Source organism: Triticum aestivum, chromosome 5D (assembly GCF_018294505.1).
Source record: "Triticum aestivum cultivar Chinese Spring chromosome 5D, IWGSC CS RefSeq v2.1, whole genome shotgun sequence".
In the NCBI taxonomy this organism is placed as follows: domain Eukaryota; kingdom Viridiplantae; phylum Streptophyta; class Magnoliopsida; order Poales; family Poaceae; genus Triticum; species Triticum aestivum.
This window is the reverse complement of record NC_057808.1, coordinates 280,951,905-280,964,292: the sequence shown is the minus strand read 5'-3', so window position 1 is coordinate 280,964,292 and position 12,388 is coordinate 280,951,905.

Below are 12,388 nucleotides of genomic sequence, written 5' to 3'. Positions count from 1 at the left end.
TTTTCAGCTTCCATCATGAGATCCGTTCCGAAAATATGGCTATCTCCAGTTTGAGACCAATTCAATGGAGTACGTCACTTACGGCCATACAGAGCCTCATAAGGTGACATCTTTAGACTGGTCTCGAAGCTGTTGTTGTAGGAGAACTCAGCATACGACAGACAGTCTTCCCATTTAGGTCCTTGGGCCAAGTCACATGCTCGAAGTATATCTTTGGGTGTTTGGTTTACACACTCAGTCTGTCCATCGGCCGAGGATGATAAGCGGTACTATATTTTAGCGCTGTCCCCAAGGCTTGGTGGAGACGTGACCAGAAAGCGGAGGTAAAAAGTGACCCCCGGTCGGAAGTGATTGTTCGTGGTACTCCATGCAGACTGACTATTCTGGACACATACAGTTGTGCGAGCTGATCGGTTCGGTATGTGGTTTTGATGGGGATAAAATGAGCCACCTTGGTTAAGGTGTCCACTATGACCCATACTGCGTCATTGCCCCGCTGAGTCTTTGGTAGCCATGCGACAAAATCCATGCAGACATCATCCCACTTCCATTGTGGAACACGCAACGGTTGGAGGAGTCCGGCTGGTTTCTGGTGTTCTGCCTTCACTTTGTTGCATATGTCGCACCAGGACACAAAATAGGCAATGTCCTTCTTCATCCCATCCCACCAGAATATTTGTCGAAGGTCTTCATACATTTTAGTACCTCCGGGGTGAATAGAATACAAAGATTCGTGTGCTTCTGACAGTATTCTCTTCCTTAAATCTTCTTGCCTGGGTACACAAATCCTTCCACGGAATCGTAGTGTACCTTGTTGATCCTTAGAAAAATCTAAGGTCTGTCCTGCTAACATAAGCCTGGCATGTTTCTGTAGGACCGTGTCATTTGGCTGGGCCTTGCGGATCTCTTCCTCGAGGGTAGGAGTATCTTCCATAATATTAGCAAGACCAGCACCAACTATGACCAGGTTGAGCTGAGCAATCTCTTCTTGAAGTTCAGGAGGCAAGGATTCCATTATGATATTCAGGCTGACAGGCTTTCGGCTGAGTGCATCGGCAACCACGTTGGCCTTACCCGGGTGGTAATTAATTCCCAGATCATAGTCCTTGACTAACTCAAGCCATCTTCTGTCACAGCCCTAGATCAGTCCTTGTTTGTCTTTGCCTGATCATCATGTTTAAATTCAAATGAATTTGAATTGGGGATGTTCAAACCCTAGCACCAGAAAGAATTCAAATAGGTTCAAATAAAATCTTTCTCAAAGAACCCAAAAATGTCCGTTGAAAATGTTCATGATTTTTGGTTAAGGTGGAAACCTCTGCCAAAAATGATGAATATATTTTTAGGTCATTTCTGGATTTTTGATTTAACAAAAAAGTATTTGAATTGGAGCCATTTAAATGTTATATATATTTTAGATGCTCCAAAAATGTTGGAAATTGTTAAGGGTCACTGGAATAATTCAGAAAGCACCCATAATTATTTCCAGGATTTTATGAAATGGTTTAGTATTTATTTTAAACCAGAATAGAAAAACAGAAAAATAGAAAAAGAAAACAGAAAAGAATTAGAAAGAGAGAGAGAGATAGAGAAAAGCCAACCTGGGCCACTTACCTGGCGGCCCAGTAGGCCAGCCCAGCCGACTGGCCCTGCTAGTCACCACTAACCTCACGCCAGAGGGACGCAGCGCGCGTGGCCGCCGCCCGCGAGCACGCACCTCGCCAGCTCCTGCTTGCCGCCGAGGGCCTGGACGCCTCCACGAGTGCCACGCTGACCCCCTTGACCCTCTCCCACTCTCCCCGTGCCTCTCCCCTCTCCTATGGCTCTCTCCCTCGCATCACCTGAGAGCCGCCGTCGCCGCCGCTCACCGTTGCCGCGCCCAAAGCCACCCCCTCGCCCCTTTGACGTTCCCATGAGCTCCGCCTCCGTCGTCTACGCCTCCTCGACGAGCCAAGCAACCGGGGACACGCCGTGTCGCCGCCATCGACATCATCTTCAACCTCGGGCGCCGCCAATCGCCATTGCCAATTCGTCGTCCACAGCCCATCCCCGAGCCCGCTGAGACCGCCGTCCGACTCCCTATGAGCTCCGCCGTCGCTACCCACTCTTCCCCGCGTCGATTCCTTGCCGTAGCACCATTCCCCGCCGTGACCGAAGCTCACCGCCGCCCGGATTTGTCGCCGCCGTGGCCTGATCTCGAACCGCCCGCGCCCTTGCACCGCATCGTGCTCCTGGTGCCTCCAGGAGGCCGCCTTGCCCCTCAAGTCGCTCGCCTGCTTGCTCTAGCGCCACGCTCGCATGGAGCCGAGCTCCGACCGCCGCTTCGCTCGCCGCTGCCGACGCCACGCCCCACCCCAGCACTTGCCACGGCCACCTCCCGAAGCGCCGCAGCAGCCGCTCTCGAACGAACCCAGCCGTGCAAGCTCTCATGGCCGGAGATGGTCGGACGAGGAGCGCCACTGCATCTGCTTACCGCCGGCGATTAGTCACCGGATTAGATGACGTGGCACCTGCTCAATTAGCGCTAATCACCAATTAGCTTAACCCCAAGGGTCAATGACAGTCGGTCCCCACCGGTTTAATTAACCAGCTAACGAAATTAGTTAGGATTAGTCTAATTCGACTGGACCCAGGCGTCAGCAATGACCCTGCTGACGTGGCCGTTGACCAAGCCCACCTGCCAGCGACACTAACCAGCCCTGTGGCACTAACGTGTGGACCCCACACGTCAGGTTTGACCTGGACTAGCGCCGTTGACCTGCTAACATCATGGTTATGTCATGCTGATGCAGTAATAATTTCTGTATTTAAAATAATTCAGAATTTGAGAAAATAGTTTAAACTTCAAAAATTCATATAAAATCAACCGTAACTTCAAATGAAATAAGTTATATATGAAAAATTGTCAGAAAAATCCAATCTATCCATTGATACTAGTTTCATCCACGTTAAAGCAAGTTAAAGCTGCTGATCAGGTCAAACCAATTAAATGTCATTTGAATATTAACATATGGAGTTTGAATTTGAACCTAGGGTTCAAACCAACTTCATTTAACTTGTTGCCAGTTGCATTAGCTCAATAAACAGCTTATTGCCATGTCACATTCATGCATCATTTTGTCACATTGCATTGATTGTGTTCCCTCTTATTTGCCGGTATCTGTTCCCTCTCAGTAGACATGGTTCCGACGATGAGATCGATGACACCGATGAAGAACTATACTATCTTCAGAAGTGCCAGGCAAGCAAAACCCCCTTGTTCATTTCGATACAATCCCACTCTCTCGCTCCTGTTCTCTTTTACTGCATTAGGACAACAACAATTCAACTGTTACATGATGCGGTAGTTGAACCCCTTTCCTCTGCATGACCTGACATTGCCACAGTAAATAGATGAAACCCACTAGCATGAGTAGGAGTTGTTTGAGCCTTGATGTGCCTACTCATCCATGCTTGTTTGTCATGCCTGCTACTGCTTAGAGTTGAGTCAGGTCTAATTCATCGGGGATGAATTGGAAAGTTGTGAACATGTCCTACTGTTGAGAGCTAAGTGTGTGAACACGATTTGGTAAAGGTAGCGGTGAGAGGCCATGTATGAGTACATGGTGGGTTGTCTCCTTGAAGCCGTCCTCAGGAACTGAGTTCTGTGTTTGTGATCCATGAACAACTACTACCACGCATTGGAATGCTTAGGTGCCCCTCTCGACTTATTAATCGCCTTGATCTCTGTCCAGGAGTTGCAACTAGTTTCTGGTGTTTGTAGGATATGTGTTGGGGGCCGTGCGTAGCGCGGGCTATGAAGCGGTAGAGACACGAGGCACGGTGTACCGGGACGCCTGTTTGGTGCCTCGGGAACCCTGCTCTCGTCGTTTGGGGCCGTGAGCGACACCCCGGCCGGATCTCCTTGCGGATGGAACCCGAATAGGCAATAAACCTGGACTAGAGACTTGTGTGGTTAGTCAGGTCGTGGCCGACTCCCTCGCCAGGCTTCCGCTTGAAGGTTGCCGAGATACACGACGTGTACATGGTGGTAAGTGGCGTGTGAACAAGTACACCCCTGCAGGGTTAACATCATCTATTCGAATAGCCGCGTCCGCGGTGAAGGACTTCTGGGTTACCTTTACAGTTCATAGACAAGTGAAAGTGGATACTCTAAAATGCGCAAGATACGCGTGAGTGCTATGGATGGCGTTCTCGTAGGGAGACGGGAGCGGATCCATAGTGGTGTATTGATATGGTGAATATGTGGACTCGTGTGCGCCACCTCAAAAGAGTTACATGCAATCGTAGTATAGGATAGCCACTGAGTCAAAGCTGGCTTGCTGCAGTTAAACTTCACCACCCCCTTTGTTGATACTGATGCATATGTAGTTAGTTCTGATGTAAGTCTTGCTGGGTACATCTGTACTCACATTTGCTTAATTTATGTTTTGCAGAGAGACTTCAGTCTCGCTAGTAGTTCCGCGTGGACTTCGACGTTTAACTTGTTACCTCAGCTACGATCTTGTACCCTCGGCAGGGTCTTGTAGATAGTCAGGCTTCTTAGCCTTTTTCATTTGTAGTTGTGTGTACTCAGACAAATTAAGCTTCCGCATGTGCTTGTTGCTTCTATGACTTGTATGTTGGGTCATGAGACCCATGTTTGTAATACTTGGCTCCTCGGAGCCTAATGAATAAATACTCTGAGTCGTAGAGTCTTGTTGTGATGACATGTTGTATTTGCACATATCGAGCATATTGTGTGTATGATTGAAATGCTTGGTATGCGTGGGATCCGACAATCTAGTTGTTTATCCTTGGTAGCCTCTCTTATGGGGAAATGTAGTCTTGTGCTTCCACTAAGCCTTGGTAGTCCGCTACAGCCCGGTTTACCGGAATCCTACTAGCCCAGCACTACTGCTCCGGAACACCTAGACTGGCCGGCATGTGATACACTTCGTTCCTGTGTCTATCCCTTCAGGGAAATGCCACGCGATGACATCTGGAGTCCTGCTAGCCTGCTACAGCCCGGGTTCCCGGAGTCCTGTTAGCCCTGATGCTACAGCCCGGATTCACACGCTGCTGACCGACATGCTCGATGTTGTTTCATGTATGCATGTCCCTGTAAGTTAGTGCCACTTCGGGTGCACGACTAGTCATGTCGGCCCGGGTTCTCTGTCATATGGATGCTAGCGACTCTATCATATACGTGAGCCAAAAGGCGCAAACGGTCCCGGCCCAGGTAAGGCGGCACCCGTGGGAATACTGTGAGTGAGGCCGCAAAGTGATATGAGGTGTTACATGCTAGATCGGTGTGACTTAGAATCAGGGTCCTGACAGCTTTGGTATCAAAGCCTGACTGCCTGTAGGATTACCAAGCCAAACTGGTCGAAGTTGAGTCTAGAAATTCTTTAGTTATATGTGGGAATTGATTGTGGATGGGAACGTAAGGCTCTTTTTACTCCTTTACCTTATGCCCTTCTGATCCGACTCATCTTATCTTCCTACGGGGTTAAGGAACTAGGCTTTCTCTTCTTTCTATCGGGATCACGTGTTACTAATCTGTAGACTTATAGGATTGTTGGTTTCAAGCCTCGGTTAAGTTCCTACTATCTCCCTGTATTGACAGTTGATGTCGGAACCTTGATACTATGATGTTGAGTGGTCATGCCACTATTTTGAAGGATGTCTCAAATATTTTTGAGCATTTACAGCCGTTATGCTGTCCGAGTTATCCCAGGTTTCTAAATAGTCTGATGCATTTGCAACTTCCTTCTTCCCCTTCCCAATGTTTCTTTGGGCCATTTTAACCACACTAATTGGTGAGTTGAGGTACTCTATTGCCTCGACATATATGTTGGAGTTATCATTATGACCCTAGGTGACTTAGGGGATCATCTAGTAACCTAGCCATATTTTGTGTTCCCCGTGTGATGATTCTAGTCGTCATTCTCAAAAGCATCCCGTGATGTTATTAGTTAGTAGGCATTCTATTCCTGGGTTTTTGAACCCGAGATTCACTCCACTCACCTCCTATTGATAGTTGTCGTGGAATTGTCACGGCAGATGTCCTCGAGCTAGGACTTAGTCGTGGAGCCATCGCAGCTAGGAAGCTTGAAGAGGTTAATGCGGGACAAGGAACACGAGGGCTTATACTGGTTCGGCCCCTTACGGTGAAGGTAAAAGCCTACGTCCAGTTTGAGGTGCTATTGATTAGGGTTACGATCACCAGGGAGCGAAACTGCTATGCCCGGCTCTCGATGAGATTGTTGTCTGCCCTAAACTGGTGCCGGGTCGTCCCTTTATATAGGGAGGCTGACGCCCTGCAACTCTCAGAGTCCCGACCGGCTCATAAGAGTGTCCGGCTCGGACTCTCAACTATTCTTGCCTTACACTACAAGTTCTACCATAATAATGATTGTAACTACGGGCTTTAAGCCAAATCCGGGTCTTAAGCCCATCTTTGGCCCACCGTCTTTAAGCTTGGCGCCGGGCTTCTGGCAATGACCCTACGAGTAATTCGGCCTCTCCTGGCGGGTGACTCTAAGGTCTATATCCTCAACATTAGGCCCCAGATTGATTTGAGCCGGCTCATGTCAATCTTCCATTCCTTCGACAGAAAAACTCCGGCTTACAATTGTGTGAAGGCCATAACCCGGCGTGACGCCATCCTCTGGACTCCGGATAATCCGCCGTGACGTCATCTTCCATTAAGCCCGTTTTTTACTCTGCCAGATTCGCAACGGATCTTTACATTTACTGTCATCCCGAGAATCGAGGCGTTTCATGGGGAGATAACCACGCCGTGGTCTCCTGGATTCTCGCGCCCGCTTTATGAGTTCGCCTTATAAATAGGCCGGCCCGACGGGCCTTTCTCACTCTCCTTCCTCTGTTGTCTCCTTCCTCTCACTGCCCCGTACTACTCGAGCTCCGCCACCGTCGCTGCCGCGGGTCTTCTCGTCGTCACCAGCTCAGGCCGCTGCATCACCCTGATCGGACCAGAGAAACGCGACACCCTCTGCAGCTCTCCAGCTCCTGTAAGTCCTGCTTGTCCTATAGAATGGATCTGCCGTAGGGTTCGTCCGCGTTCTTCGTGTTCGTCGCCATTGCCACAAACTCCAGTAGTTTTCTTTCTTACTGCTCCTTTTGATCTTAGATCTGCATAGAACTAGTGCGGCGGTTGTTTGGTACTTATTTCAAATGCCAGTAGGTCTCTTTCCACTGCATAACGGCTTCGTTCGAGCTCAAGAACATCCGCGCGTCTGTTTCTAGGTCTAGAAACTTTTTATTTTACCCGACCATTTTGATCCAAAAGGCTTACTGCGATGTGTGAAACCTGTTTTACCACACTTAGTAAAAAATTACAATCATTGAATCTCGGCGGTTTACAGTTCCGGCTTAAAGAAACCACGCGCCGTAGAACCGTCTGGCTTTAAAGAAACCATGCACCATAAAATTTTCCGGCTTAGCTGTGATAAGGCCTGTACACGATCAAATTACTCCCAATCCCTCGGCGGCTTAAATAGCCCGATGCACTTAAGTGTATACCATTAGTCCCCTTCATAAGCCGCCACCTTGACATTGAACTGTAGATTTCCTCCGGCTCATAATTAACCCGGACATATTTCCTTTTATCATAGACTGCCGACTTTCACCATGCCTCCCAAAGCTCCCAAAGCTTCCATCACTTGCAACTGGATGAAGTCCAATGTCACCAGTGAGACACTAGCAGATTTTGTTAAGTCCGGATACCTGCCAAAGAAGGATGTCATGTCCTACCGTGCCCCTGACCCGTCAGAAGAGAGACCATAGCCAAAGGACGGGGAGGTAGTGATTTTTGCGGATCACATGAGCCGGGGCTTCGCACCGCCCGGCTCAAAGTTTTTTAGGGATGTTCTAAACTTCTTCGACTTACGGCCTCAAGATATAGGACCCAACTCAATGTCCAACATCTGCAATTTCCAAGTCTTCTGCGAGGTTTACCTTGGAGAAGAACCTAGTCTGCTGCTCTTCAGAGAGCTTTTTTATTTGAACCGTCAGAATGAGTGCGCCAATGGGCCAACTCTGGAGCTAGGTGGCATCTCCATCCAGCGGCGTAGGGACTGCCTTTTCCCTTACGCAGAGCCGCCCAGCCACCCCAAGGACTGGAATCTGACGTGGTTTTACTGCCAAGACACGTCGCCGGCTGACGAGAGTCCGTTGCCCGGCTTTCGCCCCTCGCGTCTGGAGCCGACTCACCCACTGTCAGACAAGCTGACCCAAGCGGAGCGCCAACCTCTGCTCCCCACTATCAACAAGATCAAGGCTCTCCTGGGCAATGGTCTGAATGGAATCGACCTGGTCCGGGTCTGGATCTCATGGCGGGTGATCCCATTGAGCCGCCGCCCCGGCTTAATGTGTGAGTACACGGGCCGAAAAGATGACCCTCAGAGACACAGCCGCAACGATCTTCCTGAAGACGTTGCAGAAGAAATGACCAAGGCTCTTTTGAAAGAGAGCCTGGCAGACTGCGGAAGGACCGGGCTAGCCCCCTTCTGCAAGACCAACCCAGCCCCAGCGGTAAGCCGCTGATCTGAACATCTTATCTGTACATGACTTTTATCTGAATTGTGTTAAGAAAACCTCATTGCATTTTTTAGGCTGATGATAAGTTCTGGCGGGTCAAATACGACCATGAAGCGGCCAAGAAGGCCAGGAAGGCGAAGAAAGCCGCCCCTCGCAAGAAAGGGAGCAGGCCTACTGCTTCGGAGCTGATGCAATTAAGTGACAGCTCCGAGTCAGAGGTAACCCATGAGCCTTTAAGTCCTTGCTGTATTTGTTGTTTATTACTGTCCGCCTTATCAATATTTGCTCATTGACAGGATGACACCGGCGCAAGTAACCCGGTGGTTGAAGAGGTAATGTCACTTTCCTCCGACCCGGGGCCCTTGCCCAAGCTGAAAGTCCGAAGGGTAACCCGGAAAGTAAGCTTTTCACATCCTTTAGCTTATCAAGACCCTCAATTTATTTTGAAGCGACAGGTTCATGAAAGCCATCATCACACCCGGACCAACAAGGACACCGACCTCTCCGCTGGGTTACCCGATGCATCAAGGAAACGCCGGACCGAGGTGATCACAAAATTATACCCTTTTCATCCTTTTGCGGGTGTTATACGCCAACCGCTTAATTCTTCTGACTCAAATTATCAGGAGACTTCCCCTTCTTCCGGCGACTCTATGCAGTCGAATCTGCCGGCTTTCAAGACCGTGCCCGGGTAACGATAATCATCTCATGTTGTTCTGATCTTTACTCATATTTTTTGTACTAACCTTTGTTGTTCTTTCAGTGCCCAGGCAAAGCTCACCAAGAGGGTGAAGAAAACCAAGTCGGCCGGAGTGCCGGATTTGCCTGAGCTGGAGGTGACGGTCCAAGACCCGCCAGCTGCCTCCGCCCCCGAAGCCACCACTCCAATGGGCACGGCGCCTGTAGAAGCTTCTACTGACCCGGAGGCCTCCGGCTCAGCCCAACCAAAAAATGACCCGGACGGAGTTCGTTGAACCGGGGAGACCTACCGTGCTGGCCAAGTGCTCCGCTAAGGGGGAGTTGCTGCAGCCCCACCGGGTGAACCTGGACCTCTCCGACTACACCAACCTGAGCATTGGAGAGCTCGTCTCTGGCTACATCAGCCAAGTGCACAAGAGCCGGGACGCCGAGGTTGCCATGGTGACCCAGATCCAGCAGAAGTCTGAGGTAACATCCTTTTGTCCTCTTATTTACTGCTTAGTTACCTGTACCATGCTAGCCCCCAAGTCGACGACTTATGACTGAGTACGTTGTAGACTTAGGTTCCGGCTTACTCCATTTGAACCGGCAATATGTAGATAGACAACGTTCAATATGCATTAGCCCCCAAGTGCCAAGTGTCTTTGCTTGGAAAACGCTTGGGACTTTAAATTTGTAGAGTAATTGTTCATGCCATAACCCGGAAACTTATACAGGCTGCTGGCAAGAAGCTGGAGACTGACCTTGCTGATCTCACGAGCCGGCTGAAGATGCAAGAAATGGAGACCCGGAAGGCAAACGCAAAGTTCGTGTCCAGCATCGCCGCGCAAGACAAGCTGAAGACGGAGTTCGACGCTGAGCAGAAGGCATGGGCCGAAGAATAGGCCGCATTGGTGACCCGGGCTGAACAGGCGGAGAAGACTCTCTCCGAGAAGACCGCTGAGCTCTTCGGTAAGCCGTCTCGCCGGCTTTCATCAAGTTTTAGAATGTGTATATCTCATAATTTCATCCTTGTCGGCGGCTTATCTGTCTTTGTTAAACAGGTCCCAGAAGTGCCAACCTGAATCAGAGTGTGGTGACCAAGCTGAAGGCCGTATACACCCTGGTGGAGCAACTCTACACCGGGTCACAACGTGCCTTGGCTGTGGTGGCCCTCTCCAACGAGGTGCCGACTCACCTGGCGGAAGTCCTTCGCCGGCTCGCCGTTCTTCCTCAACGGATCCAAGAGCTGCGACGAGCCTCTGCAAGAGGCGGAGCGATTGTTGCGCTGAGCCGGGCTAAGGCATTCTTGCCAGAGTTAGACCCGGCGGACATCGCCCTCGGCTACCCAAGTCTGAAGGAAGACGGCACTGCCTTTGATCAGAAGGACTTTGCAGCTTGCGTGAAAGCCGTACGCCCGGTGGCCACTCTCATTGGCAACGATACCGATCTGACCAAGTACCAGCCGGGCTACGACGCAGAAAATCAGAGGATTCCTACTCCGCGCTATGAAGCCCTCAACTTGATCCCGCTGGCTCGTCAGCACACTTTCGCCCCGGAGATTGACCCTTCCGGGTTAATTGACGAGGAAGCCCAGTTCGAAGCTCTCAGCAGCATCGACTGGAAGTCATCAACCTTCCGGGTCTTGGGATCAACCGGAGGAGAAGGAAGAGATGAGCCGGAGACTTCCACCCAGCAAGCGTCTTAACTTCCGCAGCCGGTTTACCAAACAATGCTCCACCCTTTTAGACTTGATGAGTTTTGTAATAGAGTAGGTGCAACAGTTTATCTCTGCCGTGCCATCATGCACGTATTAAATGCTGAAGTCTTTTGAAGTTGTCTCTTTGATGTTTCTCCGGGTCATAATCAATCCTTTGTTTTTCTTAACCTCAAAAGAGGTGCCTTTAATTATCCTGCATAGAAAGGCAAATCACAAGTCTCGAGGCGGCTTACCGCCCTGAGAATCATAAGTTTTAGATAACCCGGAATATGAATCAAAAAAGGACTTGTCTTCAATGATATCCTGAATACAGCCGTAAGAACATACTTAACGGCCTGCAAGCATACTTCCGGTTTAGATTTACTTGTCTTAATGACACCCATTGTGTTCAACTAACACTGTAAACCAAAGTTAAGCCGGCAAGGTGAGACCCGGCCGTACACACTTTGAAATAATCAGAAGAAACTTGCTATGAAACAGGAGAACTTTTAGGGGCTTCCGGTTTGAATACGACCAGAGACCCGGCCCAAAGGGGTTATGCTAGGATTCGAATACAATCATATAGCCCCCAGTGGGTGTGGCGATGCCAATCAAGAGGGTATCGATAGCTATGTTCTCTTTGGTTCGAATACGACCCATGTTTGAACAGGAAGCCCCCAAATGATTTCAAGAATTGTTTAACGACGCTGATTCGAATACGATCCACGTCGGTTCTCAGAGGGGTTAAACTATGATTCAAATATGACCAAAGGTAACCTCCCAATGAGCTCGGCACTTTGCCAATCAAATGGGTATCGACAGCTATGTTCTCTTTGGTTCGAATACGACCCATGTTTGAACAGGAAGCCCCCAAGTGACCTTATTGCTTACGGCTAAATTCGAATACGATCAAAAGCCGGATCCTCCTTTAAGTCATCATGTAATCTTGCAATGAAAACAACACGTGCATATTTGGAGGAGAAAAAAGGACAGAGGTCCTGCTTTATTGCTTATCATAATATATACATGGCTGAGAGAAATATGTACACCACGAGAGCCGGTGGGTCAAGTGTAGTAAGGCCGAAGCTGAGATATGTTCCACGGCCGACGGGTCTCTTCCTCCGACTTACGTGAATCTTTGTGCTCCCGAATGTCAATGAGGTAATATGACCCGTTGTGCAAGTTCTTGCTGACCACAAAGGGCCCTTCCCAAGGCGGGGATAACTTGTGTGCATCTGTTTGATCCTGGATGAGCCGGAGCACGAGATCGCCTTCTTGGAAGACCCGGGATTTAACCCGGCGGCTATGATAACGGCGCAGGTCTTGTTGGTAAATCGCTGAACGGGCTGCTGCCACATCACGCTGTTCGTCCAACAAGTCCAGAGCATCTTGGCGCGCCTGTTCATTATCCGCCTCAACGTAAGCCGCCACGCGAGGTGAGTCATGACGGATGTCATTGGGGAGGAC